The sequence below is a fragment of the Adiantum capillus-veneris genome, chromosome 22 (assembly GCF_014529385.1).
Source record: "Adiantum capillus-veneris isolate H3 chromosome 22, ASM1452938v2, whole genome shotgun sequence".
Taxonomy (NCBI): Eukaryota; Viridiplantae; Streptophyta; class Polypodiopsida; order Polypodiales; family Pteridaceae; genus Adiantum; species Adiantum capillus-veneris.
In genome coordinates, this window is record NC_140952.1 from 24,629,205 (window position 1) to 24,649,501 (window position 20,297).

A 20,297-nucleotide genomic window follows, 5' to 3' on the forward strand; every position below is an offset into this window, starting at 1 on the left:
ATATAACCTCTTTAATCTTTGGAAAAGATTCGTGTGAGTCTCGACTATATTCATCAGTAGCGAATATCTTCCTATGTACTTTAAGTAGTAAGGGACTTTTGGATCTTCCCTCTTTAACCTTGAAAGGTGCTTTCCCCCTAAAAGTATGTACAATGTCATTGTACGCATACTCTATAAGAGGTAGGTACTTCTCGCATTGAGAACGTAGATCTACTTCCATGACATAGGCTTTTAGTAGATCATGAATCATTAGATTAGTTATTTCACTTTGGTCATCCGTTTGTGGATGACAGACCAAAAGAGAAATTCAATTTAATTCTTAATTTCTCAAAGAGACCCTTCTAGAAATTATTGGTAATTCTAGGATCTTTGTCCGACACTATGGATGTTGGCAAGCCACAATACTTGAAAATTTGAGATATGAAGAGGGTTGCCATTTGATGTACCTTAATAGTCTTTTTGACAGACATAGAGCGTGTTTTCTTGCTAAGGTTGTCGACTGAAACAATCCAAGTTGCTTCCCTTGATCAAATTTCAACTTTTGGTATACCATGCATTTTGAAACATATTCTTTATGTTTACTTTTCATAGTAGACCAACAAAAATACATTTCTACTCCTTCAAGAGTAGATTATAGAATCCCTCTTTGCCCTACATAAGGAGAAGCATGGGATTCATACATGACTTTCTTATTGTATGGGTGAGTAACACATAGCTTATTGTTGTTTAGAAGATAACCATTCTCCAAGGTATGCAAAGGTTGTAATTACATACTTAAAGTCTCGGTCAGTAGCATACTCATCTATCATAAAAGATAGATCATTGTGAGTTGATATTGACACCACATTTATCCTTGGCTGTGGTGAAAGTGCATCGGCCACTTGATTGTGATTGCCAGCAATGTGAGCAATATGAAATTTAAATTGTGAAGAAAATTTTCCCACCTTGGCTTTTTGTCGGAGAGATTGGTTTGCTTCATGAAGTTCTTGAGACTTTGTGATCCATTTGTAGGATGAATGGAGTCCCCAAGAGATAGTCTTTCCACGTGTCTAGGGCATATAGAACAGCTAGTAGCTCTATTTTATATTTGCCCAATACTCGCTTATTGGAGTTGAGTCTTTGACTCTCATATGCTATGGCATGCCCTTTTTGAAGCAAACTAGCTCGAAGGCAATCACCACAAGCATCACACTGGATCTCAAATGGCTTTGAGAGATCTACTAGTGTGAGCACAAGTTGAGAGATAAGCTTCTCAAAAGCTTCTTGCACTTTTGCAGTCCATGAATACTTAACGTTCTTTTTTGTTAAGTCATGTAATGGGCGTTCTATTAGCAAGAATTTTTCTATGAAGCATCTATAGTATGCACACATACCTATAAAGCTTCATACCTCCTGTAGAATCCTTGGATTAGGCCATCCTTTTATTACCTCCAACTTTGTTGGATCCATACGGATGCCATCTTTAAAGATAATGTGACCTAAGTATTGAATCTCTTGTAGGAAAAATTCACTTTTCTTTTGATTAATGAAAAGCTTATTCTCTCTCACAACTTGAAAGATTACCTGGAGGTGTCGCTTGTACTCCTTGAGAGAATTTGAGTGGCATGAAGATTTTTGTCCATCATGAGTTTGAATGCGGTTAGAGCATTTGTCAGGCCAAAACTTATAACTTATCAAATAGACCTTCTACTCGCGGCATGGGAATTCCTTTTTGTTTAATAGTGATCCTATTTAGTGCTCTATAGTCCACACACATGCGGTAGGTGTCGTCTTTCTTTTGCACTAAAAGAACAAGTGAGCAAAAGGGGGAGGAGCTAGGCCTCACCATCCCTTTGTCTACCAGTTCTTGCACTTGCCTCATGATCTCCTCTTGTTGAGCTTGGGAAACTTGATAAGGAGGCTTGTTAGGAGATGAGCTTCCTGGTAGGAGCTCAATTACATGGTCATCATCCCTCATTTTGGAGGTAGCTCACTAGGGATGTCATCAATGAAAACTTCTTATAATCCATTTAGGAAATTAGACAATGTTAATTCCTCTTGATTCTCTTTATTGCTACTTGTGAATACATTGGAATCATTTACAGATTCTCCAACAAAAATTATATACGTAGAAGTAGAGTTTTAAAGCAAGCGTATTTACCAGGAATATGGTGCTCCCCGACTCATTAGCATCTATATACATGGCTTTTTCCCTATAATTGAAATAAATTCTCCTTTCAGGGAACTTCATAGTGGCAGCCATGCGAGTGAACCATGGTGTCCCTAGTATAACGTCCTCATGTTGGAGAGGAGAGATAAAAAAAGTCTCCTTTGTCGATGTAGCTTTAGACATTAAGCCTCAACTTCCCAATCAAGGGTGTAACGGAGGGTTGTTGTCCCTTGAAAGATCCATCGACAATTAGAGTATCTCCCATCTCAAAGGCTTGAATGCCCAACTTAGTGGCCAACTTCATTGATATGAAGGTGTGAGTAGAGCTAGGGTCAAATTGGATGAAGGCATCATGCTCCCTTACCTTTCCCCAAGCATAGGAGAGAGTTGATCCTTTGCGATGAGCATCCTCTTTTGGAGCTTCGATCGTGGAAGCTCTAGGAGTCTCATCGTGGGCATTTCTTTTGGGGCAAGAACGATAGCCATGTCCTCGCTCCCCACACTTAAAGCATTTGTGGTCAATACGAAAAGCTTCTAGCTCTTTAGGAGAGAGTTTATTTTTGCCTTTGTAAACTCCCTTCTCCTTGGACCGATTGTTGTTGGAATTGTTGGAATTGCCTTGGGAAGAGTTTTGGGCATTGTTCTTCCCCTTTGCTTCATTTTGATCTTTGTTTTCCATGGGCTTGGCATTCGTTTTAGCCCCTTGTTGGAAATTTATGTGCAAAGCAACCACAGTGTGGTGGATTACTTCCGTGATAGAACCAATCCAGTGGGAGTTGACATACTCGGCCATTTCTTCAAGTAATCCCACAGAGAATTGTTGTTTTTGCTCAGCGAAATCTATCTTTTGAAAGACAGTAGCCTTGCAATGTAAATCCCAAAACTTGTCCACATATTTGTGGATGTCTAGACTCACTAGAGAGTAGCTTCAAACCTTCACCATTCGGTAAGCACTTTGTCTTTTGCATCACTTGTAAGGAATTGCTTCATGATGGAAACTCATAGAGTTTTCCATGTCTTTGGGGCTTTGCCATTGCCACAAAGGCTAGCCCACCATTGACGAGCAGATTTTTGGAAGTGCATAGCTACATAGCATAGCTTGGAGGACTCTGTAAAGCCCTCATTTCCAAAGGCCGCATCGGATTGTTGGATGAAGGCCAATACTTTGTTACTAGCACCAAAGGTGCCATCATATGTAAGAAAAGAGATACTCTTTCCTCCCTCTTTGAGTTTCTTGAACTTTTGGGACCTTCTCCATGCAGGGTAGGATTTGCGATGTCCTCTCCTCTTATATTCTCTAGGAGAATAGTTGTTGCTTTCATCGGAAGAGGACAAAGGTGAAGAAGAAGGAGAAGAGGGTGACCTCTTTCTTGCCCTTTTCTTCCTTTGTTTCCTCTCTTCCCTTTCGAAGTGACGAGGAGAAGGACTATGGGTTGACCGTTTAATCTTGGGAGGAGTTGGTGACCGTCCAGACCGTCGTCTTCGTGGAGCCACATCTTCAAAGGAACTTAGTGATTTGCTTCTTTCTCATTCTTTGGATTCCTCGTCTCTTATGGGAGAGAGTCTTCTTCTGGGAGTCTCATCAAGAGGCCTCCTAAGCTCTCTCTCCTCTTGGAGAGGAAGGGAAATCCCATAAGCACGAAGTTGTTGAGTAACTTCGGCTTGCAAAGCAGAGTTGCCCATAGCTTGTTGCAACTTAGTAACAAGATAATTAACAAACATGGGGGCATCATCATTAGCACCTTCATGTGCAAAATCAAAGTTGTCAATATTCATTCTACTCTCTTGGTTATTGTCAGCCATGCTAATTAAACTTATGTATAAAATTACTTTGTGCTTTGGTACCCTCAAAAACCTTAGTCGCTACTCTTCTTTACCTTTGAAAATTAGTTCTCAAGTAGTCACACCCGTGGTTTAGAGACTGTTGATTGCAAAGACTAGTGGAGAGGGTCTAACATTGCTTGGTTGACTATAGTTCTTGTTGATCTTTCTAGTACCTCAATAATGGTTAAGCCAAAGGCAAGCCCCGAGAGACTCCATTATTAAGACAATAGTTCCCAATGGTGTACCTCAAACTAAGTCCTTTTCAACCAAGATAATAGATCCGTGTCCCACTTACCCTATTGCAATGAACAGGTCCAACCTTTCATGGACAACTTAAGGACTTCTCTTCTTAAGCAAGAAAAGAGAAACCAATTGCTCTGATACCAATGTAATGAAAATGGCCTATGAACATTGAGAATAGCGGAATTAAGAGAAATATAGTGAGCATTTTTATGAGACTACTTTGAGAACATAGAGGATGAAGTTAATTAGCGGTAGCAACATAACCTTTATACTTAATTAACTTGACATAAACAATACTTTTGCAAGAGAGATAATTAGAGAACTTGAAACCAGTTGAGGATCGGATTTATGTGGAGCCGATCCCCCCTCCAATAGGCTTTTGTATTATAGATTCTCCCATGAAGAGAGACTTGGTACAATACAATCTTTGTGTTCCTTGTGACCTAGGTGATGCTATGAAGATGGAAAGCTTCATGCATCACGAGCATACACAAACTTTGTAAAATCATTAACCATCCCCGGCCTTAGTCACAAGGCCTCAAACACCTTCGAAGGTGGAGAGAGCTAATAGGGAATGAGGGTAGGGAAGAGGAAGAAGAATCATTCATAGAAGAAAGAAATAGTTCCTCACTTATCATCACTCTTCTTGCTTAGCATAGCATAATAGCATAGTAATATAGATGGAGAAGATGGCAAGCTTAAGCATTGAAGCATGGCTCTTGGTTGGATTTGCATTCCATAGCCAAGAGTGTTGGTGTAGGCTCTCAACTTCTCAAAAAGCTTGGAGAAGGAGATGGAGTTCTTGCACTTTCAGTAAGTGAGAATGTGTGCAAAATGAGTGTGTAAGGGGGTGTATATCCCCAAGCACACCCCTTGCTTGCTTTGGTCGACCCCTCCTTGTAGCTCAAGCTTGAAGTTCATTGAACCCCTCTAAGCCTAGCCAATCACATGCGCAATGCATTTCAAGCAACATGGGTAGTATTTGGACAAGTGTCCTCCTTACCCCTTTGAGAGAGAGAGAGAGAGAGAGCTTGAAAATATCTAGATTTTTTTTGAATTGAACTAGAAGCTCATTGGACTCCTCTCTAGCCCAGCCAATAGGATTCAAGCACACCATGTAGCTAAGCATAGGGAGAGTTTGACATGTGTCCATGTGCCCCTTGAGAAAGGGGGTTCCCTTTGGGTGAGTGGGAGCTTAAGTCAAAGATTCCCCTAGCTTTGGGGCTTTCCCCCTCCTTTGTAGGGCCTCTTTTTGACTCAAGCCCCTCAAGCACCTTACCCCCCATGCATGGGAAGCTTCTCAAGCACCTTGCTCATCAAGTATTACAAGCACCTCAAGCACCTTAGTCAGCAAGCACGACAAGCACCTCAAGCTTGGGCCGGGTTCCCACCTCAAGCACAACCCTAGCTTGCCTAAGGTTTAAGGACTTTTAACAGTAACCTTTGGAGGTCTTTAATGAAGCTAACCCTAAGGTCTTTTAAGCTTCATTAGATGCATGTTGCTCTTTGATAGACTACCTCCTTTTGGACCCCTATTGAGATGTAACCATCTCTCCTCTTGGTCCCCTGTTGAGATAAGTTTAGAAGCACTTCTTGCACATTGCTCTTTGGTAGACCGTCTCCTTTTGGACCCCTATTGAGATGCAACCATGTCTCCTTTTGGTCCTCTGCTAAGATAGGTCTAGAAGCACATATCTATATACTAACTCTTGTTCCCCTTTTATCTTCCCATATTAAATGATCAATTTAATACGAGAAAATGATTTGGTAAAGTTAGATATTATATTTTATGACATACATAGGCCACACGGGCCATGTTGGCCTTGAAGTGGGAGATTATTAGGTTTAGGCCAAGTGGTCGAACACCCATCACATTGACCATACCAACAATATCTATTCTTTTGATCATATAGAACAATAAGGAGAGATGAGATGGTTAATCCTCACACTGAGAGCTCCATCCAAAAACACTTTGTATTCTCCTTCCTCACACAACACACTAAGCATGCACGCATCCGCGCACATACTCTTCACACAACCTTGATCAAAGCAAAGGACAAAGGGAGTTGATTAGAGTAATTATAGGAGGCTAAAAATAGAAAAGTTACCAGAGTCATTCTAAATTGAGCACATTCGGAGACCACCTTCCTAGTAGTACCTCCAAAGGATTGTGTTACAAAAGGTGAAACTACAAAACCCAAGGGTAGGTTTAATCTTTACCATCGCCCGTCCTAATTTTACAAGCTTTAAAATAGCAATTAGACTCTAGTCTTGGCCAGCTTCCTAGAGCCTCCAAAGGATAGGGAAAAGGTCTTGCACATGAGCTGGTTAAATTGAAGGTGAGTCTATGGTTTTTAATTATGAAAGGGAAAAGAAGTTTTGAAAGTTGCCTCTAGTCCTTCTTTTTCAAGTGTAGCTAGGCCGCATATCCAAAGTAGCTCACATATGCTTAATGGGTAGAGGGAAAGTGTGAGGGAGGGGGGGAACGTGTTAGCGCATATATCAAGTTGATCTTTAAGTTCTTTCACTTGATTTTGGTCCATGTACCTTGCATTTCTTTTGGAGATTTTGGGCAAGTGAGGGGGTAGGGGGGCAGAAGGAAAAAGAGGGGGACTCATAGGGTTTTTTGGCATGCTCTCTCACTCTCAACTACACAAAGTGGCCAAGCAAGTTCTCTCTCTCTCTCTCTCTCTCTCTCTCTCTCTCATGGGAGCTCAAGAGATGGTCTCCTTGCTCAAACACTTGGATTTGGATGCAAATTCAAGTAGATCCATGAAATATCTTATCCTTATTCTCTATTAATCTAGTTATGCTAAAACCTTTCTCATAGAGTAAGCATACTAGCAACTATTACTTATTTGCTTAAGGTATACTTCTCTCGACCTTCATCTACCTCCCTCTCTGCAGTTCTTTCTCCATGTTGGGGTGTTTAGGGCTTGGGAAGAAGGGTTACACCATGTGTGGTTAATGGAATCTTTAAGCTCACCATCTTCATAGGTTCAAGGAAGCTCTGCTGCAAGAGCACAACCTTGTATTGTAATTTGAGCCCTTATTGAGAGATTTATAATGTAAAAGTCGTTTTGGAGGGGGGATCATCTCTAAAAAAATATGATCGTCAACAAGTTGTCAATTTTAATGCGTTTTCCTCTTTGAAATGTTGCATGATTTGATGCTCCAATGTGTAAATGATGCTATGAAATCAGCCCTGCATTACCTACCGTTCTCCTCTAAAGAATCCTCTTAATGAAAACTTTCGTTTCATTAACTAGTTCCTCTATGATAACATGGGTATCATAGATAAGTTTTCTTTGCTTTCTTGCCTAAAAAGAGAGGTCCTTGAGTAATCTATGAAAGGTTGGAGTTGTTCATTGCAAAAGGGTAAGTGGGACTGGGATTTATTAACTTTGTTGGCATGCCTGCTTTGCACGGTTTGGAGTACACCATTAAAAACTATGGTCTTAATAGTAGAGTCTTTTTGAATTTGCCTATGGCTTAACCATTTTTGAGCTATTAGCAAGTTTAAAAGGGATTGGTGACAACTTAATATTGTTAAACCTGCTCCACTATTCTTTGCAATTTACAATACTTTAAACCAAGTGTGTGGATACCTGAGTGCTTATTTTCAAGGGTTAAGAGGAGTATCAACTAAGGTTTTGAAAGTGCCAAAGAAAGAGCAAACATTTACATACAAGGAACTCTATCATGGCACAACATAATCAAGAGAATATGATTAATATCAATAGTTTGAATTTAGCACATGATGTAACCACTGATGATGGTCAAAGAGTTGTCACCTACCTTGTTGGTAAGATTCAAGAAGTCATGGGTAATCCTACCTTGTAAGCGTAGGTTCAATGCCGAATCCAAGCTCTTCAAGTTCCTTCGTGTGTCCAAGAAGAGAGAGTTTCTATGAGGCCTCCTAGTGAGACCTCCAAGAGGAACCTCTTTGGGTAATGAAGAGGAAATGCATGATTTGATGCTGCAATGTGTAAATGATGTTATAAAATTGATCGTGCACTACCTACTACGATTCTCCTCTAAAGAATCCTCTTAATGGAAAACTCTCATTTCATTGACTAGTTCCATTGTAATTGCATGAAAAATACTAGATTTGAAGAGGAAATGCATGATTTGATGCTGCAATGTGTAAATGATGTTATAAAATCAACCGTGCACTACTACTATGGTTCTCCTCTAAAGAATCCTCTTAATGGAAAACTCTCATTTCATTGTTCCATTGTAATTGCATGAAAAATACTAGATACTCTGACATGACATGTGATGTGCATTAAATTTTTCAATGAAGTGCCATAAAAATCTACCATGAGCCTTATCTCAAAGCTAGGTGACAGCGTACTTATGGATTTTTGAGGTCATTTACAATCCACGAGCATGTATAGGTTTGATTGTCTCATTAAGATTGATCATCTGATCAGCTGGTATTTAAGTTAATAGGCTTAGAAATTTGGATTAGCTTAGGATCATATTTAATTGCTTATGTTAGCATCAATATATCTAAAATTTGTAGTGGTTTAATCTTCGTAAAAGTTTAAGTGTTTTTCTATTTTATGTTGTTTAGGTTTTTGGCTATGCATTGAACCATATTTTGGAGGAAAATTCACTTTGCATGATTTGGTCATTGTACTTTATGTTTTATTTATATATGTTGGCTTTTGGTACTTACAACTTGCTTTATTTTTTGATAGCAACATTCCTTCCAAGGACGTACACTTCCATCAGGTCAACGTGCTCTTCTTTAGTGGCACATGAGAACGTGTGCCAAATTAGGAGGGGGGAACGTTAGCATCGGCTAGCACCTACATCGAGTATGCACCAAGCAAAGGATGTGCCACAATTGTAATGCATAGTGGCTTGGAGTCTATGCCTATAAAAAAGCCATAAGCTAAGAGAAAAGCCTTCTTAGTAGGTGAGCAATTCTCTTGAAGAGATGGTGGTTATGAAGTTCTTGAGCTCTCAATGCCTTTGTAACTCTTAATCAAACTATGTTTTCTTATTATTAATCTACTTTGTATCGATTATGTGCAAGTGAATGACATTGGAGATGGGAATGGATGGACCTTTTGGAGGGACCTTTTTCCAATTTTTTGCTCAACTAAGAAATTTTTAAAAAAAAGCTCGTTGATTTATGGAGCGAGCTCTTTTTCTTAATCGTTCAATCTCTCTCTATATATATGTGTGTGTGTGTGTGTGTGTCTATATAGATGTATATGTACATATATACATACATACACACACACATATATATATATATATATATATATATATATTCCTCTCTCTCACCCTTGTCTCTCCATATGTGTGTGTGTGTGTGTGCGTGCACACACACACACACACACACACACATATATATAAATAAATAAATATATATATATATATATATATTATATATATATATATATATATATATATATAAAGAGAGAGAGAGAGAGAGAGAGAGGGATTAAGAAAAAAAACTCACTCCAAAAATTGATTTTATTCTCTTGAAACCTCAACTCGATGACATTCTAGATGTTCAGCCGCTCTTTAATTAATCTCTCCTGGCCATATCATTGGCCATGATCTATGAGGGCTATGCCTTCCTACTCTTGCTTTCTCTTTCCACTTTGTGTGTGGTTAGTGTTAGTGCATGTGATTAGCATTAATGTGAAGTAAACATGCTAACCATATTCTTTGTGTGTGTGTGTAGTTAAGAGTGGTGGATAGGAAGATTAAGGAGATGTACGTGATGAAGGTTTATTTTATGAAAATATTAGTGACCTTATGAAGGATCTTTTTATTGATGTTTTTGAGGACAAAACCTCTCCTTTAAGGGGGAAGCAATGTCAAGACAACGGTAGATCAAGGGAGAACATGGATCTTGGGCAAGGTTAACTATGCATGCAATGGTCAAGGGTCTCCTAAAGATAGGCTAGGAGGTTCTTGGGTGGAAAAAAACATGCACAGATCCTTGGTCCTTTCACAAAGAGATTCTCCATTGGAGAGGTCACCTTGGCTTATATGCCTACACAGGATAACCCTTTTGATCTTTCACAAAGACTATGCTTTGTGAGAAATTTGAAGCTTTTCGCAAAGCTTTAGGCTTTCTCCCTTTGTGGACTTATCACATAGGGTTTGACACTTCTTTATACATGAATGCTAGCTCATGTTTAGTGCATCACTTCCAATGGAGATTGCTACCATATTATGGTCATGATGTGTATAAACACACTCAAGACTGCTAGGGTACTTTTTTTCCTCACTAGGTATGAGAGACTAAGGACTAACACATGCAACTCTCCACCCAACCATGCCTAACATAGGCCCTTGACTTGCTAAATATAGGTACCCATGTATCGCATGTGTCCTTGCCCTTGGCCTTTGCCAGAGGCCTGACATTACTCCCCCCTTAGAGAAGTGTTTTTATCCTCGAAAACAAAAGTGGTGATATCTTCATAAGAACACTAATGTTTTCCATAGTGGCATCCTTCACGAATCCAGTTTTCCATTTGACCAGAACATGGTCCCATAGAACATCTTGACTTTCCACATTTTTGTCTCTTTGCAACCGTCTTGTGTAACCGACGATTATCCAACATAGTGTGTAAACTCGATTTATAACTCACCATAGTATTGTAAATGAGTTACCACAACTAAGACGTGTCTAAAAGGATACCTCTTCTTCCTTTCCATGAAATTAACATGCTGACATAACTCATCAACAAAGATCAAGTCCTTGACTTGTTATCATTCCTCATCTCAATAAACAACCCCACCCTAACTAGTGATTGAGGTTCAAAACCTGACCTAAACATGAAGGGACTAAACTTAATCGTAACATGATTTTTGTCATGGTAAGCAAACTTTAATTGAAGAGATAAACTTTCTAATTGGATTGATATGTGGTAATGTACGCGCTTATCATATCCTTTAGCACAAGATTAACACTTGTAAACTGCCTATCCACCTCGGGATGACTGGCAGTACTGAGTTGTGTTTCCCAACCATTTACAGACAATCTTTCTAAAATGACTGGTAAACTGGGATTACATTTCCTTGCAACATTGCTGAGTAATCAACAATGTTATGAACAACCAACTTGGTTAACTTATCTACAAGCACCTATATTGAGCCATGACCTCTGTTGGTGTTTGGTAGATCCACAATTAATCTCATAGAGATACTGTACATATAGTGTGAAATGCTTTAGAAGCTACTAATGTCCTGAATGTTGCTCAAAATCAGCCTTTGCTAAACACTAGGGCCCATAACACCTAGTGTGCATGCATTTAGCAAAAACGGAGCCGAATGTGCATATCCATGACCATACTTGCCAATAATTATGGCTAATGCTATGCTCTCAACCCACAAGGAAATAACTAAATACTTTTCACATGAAAGCCGTGCTAACATAATTGCACCATAATAGAATGTGAAAATCAATCATATCTTGGTACCAAATGAAACATGTTCATTAGTAGAACATAGCTTTGCTACATGTGTAAACAACCATCCGTTAAAATTGTTTAACCATACTTGTAACCTTAACAAGTCTTACTAGGTGTCCAATAATTTATGGCCACTGAAATTGTTCCTAATACGAAGTGCTCAAAATGGTATAATAAATGGATCAAACCAGCACCTAGGGACTTTGTCGTAACACATAATTGAAAAACACGCGCCAATGTTAGTCCGCAAGACGCATACTCTCCACATGTGGAATATGTCTCATATAAGGATGTTCGAAAAAAATGTCATCCTTCAAATACAAGATGTATTTGTGTGTGGAGGTAAATATAAACACTCAATGACATGAGTGAGAGCTCGAGGGATTCACCATGGAAAAGTTACGGCACCACCTAAGTGTAGGGGAGGGGGGTTTTTTTACAAGTTACAAAACGTATAAGTTAGGGGCATGCCCCTAATAATTTATCTCCCAAGCTTAAAAATAAGGGAGGGGGGTATCAAATGTTGGGGGGGGGGGGGGGGGGGGGGGGAGGAGTGAGAAAAGGGGAAAATGAGAGGATTTTTTTGTGTGTTTCAAAATCATGGCTTCCCAAGAGAGTCTGCCCTTGACCTAGTGAGTCAATAGCTACAAAGATATATGCAAGACCTAACACTGCATTGTATCAATTGCTTGTTTTGTGATTATAGTTCATTTGCTGAGGGATGAAAGCTATAAAGAGTTTGTCTAGATGAAAATTTACACAGAGAACCTAACACAACTTTATAACCATGTTTTTTGAGTAATTTAGTTAGGTCAGAATTAGACGAGTAGCCAGAGTGCAGGCTGATCGAGCATAAAGTTTGAAAATCAAACTAAGATACATTGAGGGTATATCTAGTTATCGACAAAAGTGGTTCCTTAGTATGTTGCCATTCATTATGCTACACACTCTTTGACTAGTTTTACTCATTAGATTAGCGAGACCTAAATTTTATATGTAAGATAGGGGTATGATAGTTTTCTTCATTGATTGTCGTATAAGCATAATCATATTCTCTAATATGAATTGTATATAGGGATTTTATCAAAGTTGTCCGCTCGCAGGTGGCATCCCGTTTTGTCTATAGAGTAAATCGCCCGGGAGTGAGAGGGACCCTCATAACTCTTGCTCCACATTGGCTAAACCAAACTCCATGAGTTCCTAGACCATGTTGCTCCCCTTGTGACAGCATGTGCCAAACAAAACCCTACCATGTAAGTCTACAACTATAGGTGCAAAAATGTATTTGGTACACTACTGTCCCAAATTCTTTGCTTCTACATGACCTTGTCATGTGTCTGAAGAGCAAAATGGATGAAACCATTCTAGCATATACACCCAACTTGGAAAACTCAATTAAATCATACGAAAAAATGAAATAAAACCAAATCTTGAGGTTGAAAATAGCGTTCACTTGTTTGGAGTCAAGTGCACTATGCAAACCTGAAAGATACAACTTGAAAGGTACCTTACCAAAAAGCTAGCCTCAAAAGAGCTAGTATGTCTTTTACATGCGAAACACTAAATGAAAGATTAGTGAAAATCAAGCAATATTGAACTGTTAATGATGGGTGTTGCCTTGGCAATCCAAAGCCCTTGGTTAAAGTTTGCAATACTAAACCCCTTGGTTATATTCTACATGTTAACTGTTTAAAATAGCTATTGAACTTATCCACTACCATGTGGCAAATTGAGGATTTCTTCCCTTGAAAGTACCATGGTGAGGAAGCGAATTAATGACCATCAACACTTGTGGATCATTTTGGCATTAGATGGGTCATAGCCGTGGAAATACCACTTCTATAGCCACAATCAGTGCTATAAGTTAACAACAAATTCTCTCAAGTTGGAATTTTATTCACAATTGGATCTTGAGATAGGCAGATCTCTCTATGAACAAAAGAGAAAGAAGGTAGTTATACTAGATTTTCTTGGGTGTTCAAACAAGAGATTACTTGCTTTGAGGCTCTCTTAGTCTATTCATGCCATCTCATGAATTAGTTGCTTGCTGATAGCTAGGCCATGTCTACTTGCCTCCCATAGAAAGTGTCATCTGAATCTTGTGCATAGAGCTAAGGATGTAAAGTGCCGCCGTTGTAGATATATACAATGATCATAAGACAATCTACCATCCTCAAATCTTCTTGAAAATAGAGTGATAAGCTCTTGGATTTAATGATTGTCTCACCAGTTTGAGTTGATGCCATACGTGCCTTGCACAAGTTTTATTGGATGTTACCATATACATGTGGTAGTGATGTGTGTGAACACACTAGGACCGCCGGGACATTTTTTCCCTCTTTAGGAGGTCTTTCCCCCCGAGCATTGTATATACACCCATCACTCTAGGGCTATCTATCTTTTCCATTGCACACTAAATAACACACTCTCTATTGTGTGTATTGAGCTTCCTTCATCTTCTCCAAGCTGTGTGCGTCTCTCTCCAACCCTAATTCCAACAATTGGTATCAGAGCAAGTTACATCCTCTCGGGCTTAGTCGCCAGCTGCTCCAACACATGCCTGCTCACTTTCTCCGATTTCAGTGAGCTTTGGCGAGCGTTTGCAGGTTGACAAATATTTCGGGAGAACTCTTAGAGATCAGTTTGCTCAGATTTCTAATTCGGGCTCATTTCGGCCTTCGTTTCCACTACAGGAAGGTATGCACAAGCAATTTCTTCATTTTGTGAAGAAATTCTGTCAATGCCGTTTTCTGCATAATAGGTGCCTTATAGTCTTCTACGGTTTGTGCTATATAGCACGTATTGTTCCTGCTCCGTTTCTCCTATTTTCGGGCAGTTTTCACATCAGGTGCAACATTTACCATGGCTGACAACAACAACACATATGTGTTCAAGATGTTTGCTATTGAGGACAGGTTGAATGGGGATAATTACCCTATGTGGGCTTATATGATGCAATATGTTCTTGTGTCAAAGGGCGTCTGGAATATTGTGCAGGGCATTGATGTACACCCTCGTTTTGAGGATGTGGGCCATTTGAGGATGTTGCAGGTCTTGCTGCAAGGATTGCTGCTATTAGAGTTGTTTTGCCTACGGTACAACAAGCTCGTTGGGACGTAAAGGATGCGCAGGCTCATGCATTGATTTGTGTTGTCTGTGAAGCGCACCATTGTTCGTCACATCCGTTCAGCAAAACATGCTTGGGATATTCTAGCAGGTCTTTATGCAAGCCGCAATGAGGCTAAAATTGCTTTGCTGCGTAAAGAGCTGGAGACGAAGATTATGCATGAGGAAGATGATATGGACACTTTCCTTGCTGGTGTCAAGGATATCAATGAGCAACTTATTTCTGCAGGTGAAGTCATTTCAGACAGTTCCCTTGTGCAGATTGTTCTTGATGCCTTACCAGATTCCTACTAGACTTTTGCTAGTACTTGGAGACTGATGACCCAAGGAAATCCTAGAGTTGTCAAGTTTGATGCATTATGCACATTGTTGTTGCAAGAGTCACTTTCCAGAAAAAATAGGACTAGACAACGTGCAGTTGAACAGGCTTTTATTGCTTCTCAAAGAAAGGGTGGTAACAGCAATGCAACCACTTCTTATGGTTCTGCTGCGAGTGGCAAAACTTTTGTTCCCAATGCTTCTGCTCGCAACACTTTGTCTGGCAATTATGGTGATAAGGGCAAAAAGAAAATGCGTTGCCATTATTGTAAAGCTAATGATCACTTAATCAAGTTGTGTCCTAAGTTGAAGGCCAAAGAGGCTAAGAAGAAAGAGGGTGGTTCCACTGCAAATGCTGGTTCCACTACAAATGCAGCCATTCTTGAGTCTTGTGTAAAAGGAGACTGTAATGCTGATGTTGATGCAGAATGAGCTTTTAGTGCAGAGTGCACTTACAATCCTGTTGTCCATGATGCATGCTTGTCAGTTGCTGCAGATTCACATGTGTGGTATTTCGACAGTGGTGCTACACATCACATTACCTCACATCGTGAATTGTTTACCTCTCTCGAGTATGTCCCTCATGGGAATTCAGTCACTTGTGCCAACAATGCCTCTTATCCGGTTCAGGGAGTTGGAAAGATTGTGCTTACTACTGCAAATGGAAGTTCCTTCACACTTGTTGATGCACTTTATGTACCTAGGATCAAGAAGAATCTCTTGTTTGTATCCGCACTTGCTAGACTTGGACTTGTAGTCAAATTTGTGGATGACAGATGTACAGTTCATGATCTCAGTTTTGGTGATGAAATTTTTGCATTTGGCCTTTTGTGCCGTGGGCTGTATAAGCTTACTTTGCATGACAAGTATGGACAAAATTTTGCAAATGTTGTTGCAGATTCAAGGGCTATTTCAGATGCAAAACTTTGGCATGCACGTTTTGGTCATCTGAATTTTGCCAGTTTGCAGAAATCTGATATGGTTGCTTCTGCCTCTTGAAGCACCTATCAAACATGTTTGTGAAGGCTGTATTTTGGGTAAGATGCAACGTTCTAAGTTTCCAAAGGATGGTTCAATTCGGGCCACATGCAGCTTGCAGCTTGTGCATAGTGATGTTTGTGGGCCCATGCAAACTCTGTCCTTGGGCAATTACCTTTACTTCGTGACTTTTATTCCAGGCATGCATGGGTATTTCCGCTTAAAGTGAAGTCCGAAGTTTTTATGTGCTTCAAACAATTTCTGGCTATGGCTGAAAATGTCTCGAAATGTACTATGGGCACCCTCCGTTCCGATCGAGGGGGAGAGTATATGTCTCATGAATTTAATGCATTTCTGGCTAGTCGTGGGATAAAACACCAATGTACAGTGCCTTATACACCTCAGTAAAATGGTGTTGCTAAGAGGAAAAACAAGTCACTGACGAAAATGGCACGATGTATGGTCAAAAGTCAAGCTTTGCCGCATTCTTTTTGGCTTGAGGCCATCATGTGTGCCACTTATGTACTAAACAGGTGTCCTACGAAAGCTTTGCAGTCTATTACTCCATATGAAGCATGGCATGATAGAAAGCCTTCTATTGAGCACATGCGTGTTTTTTGTTGTTTGGCATATGCTTTGGTGCCACAAACACAACACAGAAAATTGGATGATAAGGCTGTCAAATGTATTTTTGTTGGTTACAGTGCTGAAAGCAAAGGTTACAGGTTGTATCATCCGCAAAAAAAACGTATTCTGGTTTCACGGGATGTAGTGTTTGTGGAAGATTCTGTTCAGCCCTTGTTGTCATGTACTAGAGACAGTAATGTAAGCTCACAAGACATTTATGACACTTTGTTGCCTCTTTTCAGTGGTGGAAATACGAATGTAAGTTCCAATGAGGCAAATGTGCAGTCTATGGGGGTTTCTGAAAATGTTATTACATCAATCAGACATTGTTATTGCTTTCTTGAATGGTGACATATTTGAGGAAGTTTATGTAACGCAACCTCGCGGTTTTGTCATAAAAGGACAAGAGGACAAAGTGTGCAGATGTAAGAAGGCTTTGTATGGGTTGAAGCAATCTCCTCGTGCTTGGTATGAGAAAGCTGACACTCATTTGGCTAAACGAGGCTTTCGTAACAGTCCAACAGAAAGCACATTGTATGTAAAGCGTGAGGGTGATGTACTTCTCATTGTGGTTCTTTATGTCAATGATTTGCTGATCACTAGACCCAATGAGAGAGATATTGCTGAATTTAAGGCTAATTTGAATGCCACTTTCAAGATGAAAGATTTGGGGCTGTTGCATCATTACTTGGGTATACAGTTTAAGCAGTGTGATGGTGGTATTGCCTTGTGTCAGTTACATAGAGACATTGCTATGTAAGTTTGGACTTGAGGATTGCAAACCTATTGCCACTCCCATGGAAACAGGTTTGAAGTTGAGTCTACATGATGCTGGCGATCCTGCTGATGTCACTCTTTATCAAACTGTTGTTGGCTGCCTCATTTATGTATGCAACACGAGGCTGGATATTCAGTTTGCAGTCTCATAGGTCAACAGATTTATGCATAGCCCAGGGTCTAAGCATTGGCAAGCTGTCAAGAGGATTTTCCGCTACCTTAGTGGCACTTTACATCTTGGCTTGTTTTATCCCAAGGGGGGATCATTGCCGCCAGACTTACATGCTTTTTTCGACTCAGATTGGGCTGGTTGTTTTGACACGTGAGTGTCCACAAGTGGTTTTTGTTTCATGCTTGGCAGTTCATGTATACCATGGTTGAGCAAGAAGCAACCCACTGTCGCCACTTCGAGTTGTGAGGCTGAGTACAGGGCAGTCTTCACAGCTACGGTTGAGTGTGTATTGCTCAGACGCCTTATGGCTGATTTGAGTGTTGGACAGGACACTGCCAACACTATCTACACTGACAGTCAGAGCGCATTAGCAGTTGCGAGGAACCCAGTTTTTCATGCTCACACAAAGAACATTGAGGTGCATTACCACTATGTCAGAGAGAGGCTCTCAGCAGGAGAGATCAGCTTGGCTTATGTGCCAACACAGGACAACCTTGCAGATCTTTTCACAAAGGCATTGTCTCGTGAGAAGCTTGAAGCTTTCCGCAAAGCTTTGGGCTTACTCCCCTTTGTGGACTGATCATGTCTCAGGGCATGGCACTTCCCTTTACTCATGTGCCAGCTCTCGTTCATGCATCACTCCAGGGGGGATTTGTTACCATATACATGTTTTAGTGATGTGTGTGAACACACTAGGACCACCGGGGCATTTTTTCCCTCTTTAGGAGGTTTTTCCTCCCGAGCATTGTATATACGCCCATCACTCTAGGGCTATCTATTGCACACTAAGTAACACACTCTCTATTTTGTGCCTTGAGCTTCCTTTGTGTTCTCCAAGTTGTGTGTGTCTCTCTGCAACCCTAATTCCAACAATGGCATGGATACATCATAGTTCATCGTTGCCTTGCACGATTTGTACTAGCATGGATTTATCACAGTTCGTCATTGCCAAACGTAAATGTGAGCTTGTTTCTTTTTATTACCGATTTGCCAAACGTGTGTGCCATTATCCTTGATCCTAAACCAATGGATAGTACTTTGACATGGAATAGAAGCCTTGCTTCATGTGAAGTTTGTCGAAGCACTTTGCTTTGCACAATAGAGAAATATTTTTCAAATGAAAAATATAAGACATAAAAACAAGTAGAACTTGAAATTTTGCTAACCTTGTTGCCCAACTGTGGTAAGTTGTCCTGAAATTCAGAAGTAAACACTTGCTTAAGAGTGAAGTGCAATTTGAGTTTGTCGTATGAGCTTGAATCTGGCTTATAGCCATGTTTACATAGAAATAGAGAGATGTCGTACAAACCATGCATGGCGTCGTGGCTTGGTTCATACTTACCTCTAATGAAAATTCATACATACCTGTTGCAAAGTCCTTCCAAGTTCGTATGATGATAGCATATTCTAAACTTTGGAAGCTTACATGCAAGCAACCATAAAGTGAATCCTTTCATCGAAAAATGAGATAAAACGGAGTTTGAGTGCGCATACGTAACAAGTGCTCTTGTTGACACACATATGTCAAAGCAAAAGAAAATCGACCTTTTCGAGCTTTTGTAGAGAACCGACCTTGTCGAATCATACGTCATATGGATATTGAGAGAAATATATGAGGAAACCTAGCCATCCCACTTGATCTAGCTGCCAAACACTGCTTGATTGAAGCAACCTTTGCTTGTCAAGTTGGGATTGTGAAAAATTCTTCAAGATTGAATAAGTTTAAAATTTGAAACTTAACATAATGATTTTTGGAATCGTTGCCCTTAGCATCGGAAGTTGTAGCTCCTTGTGGTATGGGTGTTGATGTTGGATTCAACTCCTAGTTATGGATGCCAATGTGCTTTGTGTATTTATTTTGCCTGCCCTCCGACAAGCTGTATATGCTTTGGAGTGACCATGCACCCAATGCACATATATATATGGAGTCGTGCTCCTAAAAGCCTTGTCGTTTCCCTCTGCTTAATAGCACAAAAAGGACATATCAAAGAGATACTGACCTTGCTCCTTATATGGAGCCTTGCTCCTTAAAATTAAAACCCCCAAATGTATCGTGGTGCATCATAAGACCTTGTCATACTAGACAAAGTTAAAAGAAAATTAACCTCACCAATTGTGGACCTTGTTGAGTAGTATACCGTAGTAGAAGCATAAAAATACCTACAATAATTGCAGAAAGAAAGCAAACTTGAGTTGCCCAATACTACTTGTTGCAAGCACCCATTGCCAATTGCCTTTTAGACCCATCGGATTTGGTTTGCCGTGGGTTGATCATAATCTTTTATGACTGCATCGAGCTCAGAAAACTTGCCTAGGAGCCATGCCTTGGCAAATCCAAAACTCCAAACTAGAGAAATAGATGCTTGTTGACTTCTTGGAATTGTAATTAATGATCGGCCTTGGTGAGTACCTTTTCCTTACAAGTGACATGCCTTACTTGTACTTGCTTTTGCATGTCATAGCTCATAATAAGCTCTGACTTTGTAGCCCAAATTTGGGTACTAGTGTCATTGGTAGACATACAATGTGGACAATTGAATCAAATGCAAAAAAATTAATCCTTACTTCTCATCTCAAGAAAGTCCCCAATGTAGCAGATCTTGTCCTAGTCATCGCCCATGGAAAATTCCCGTCATTC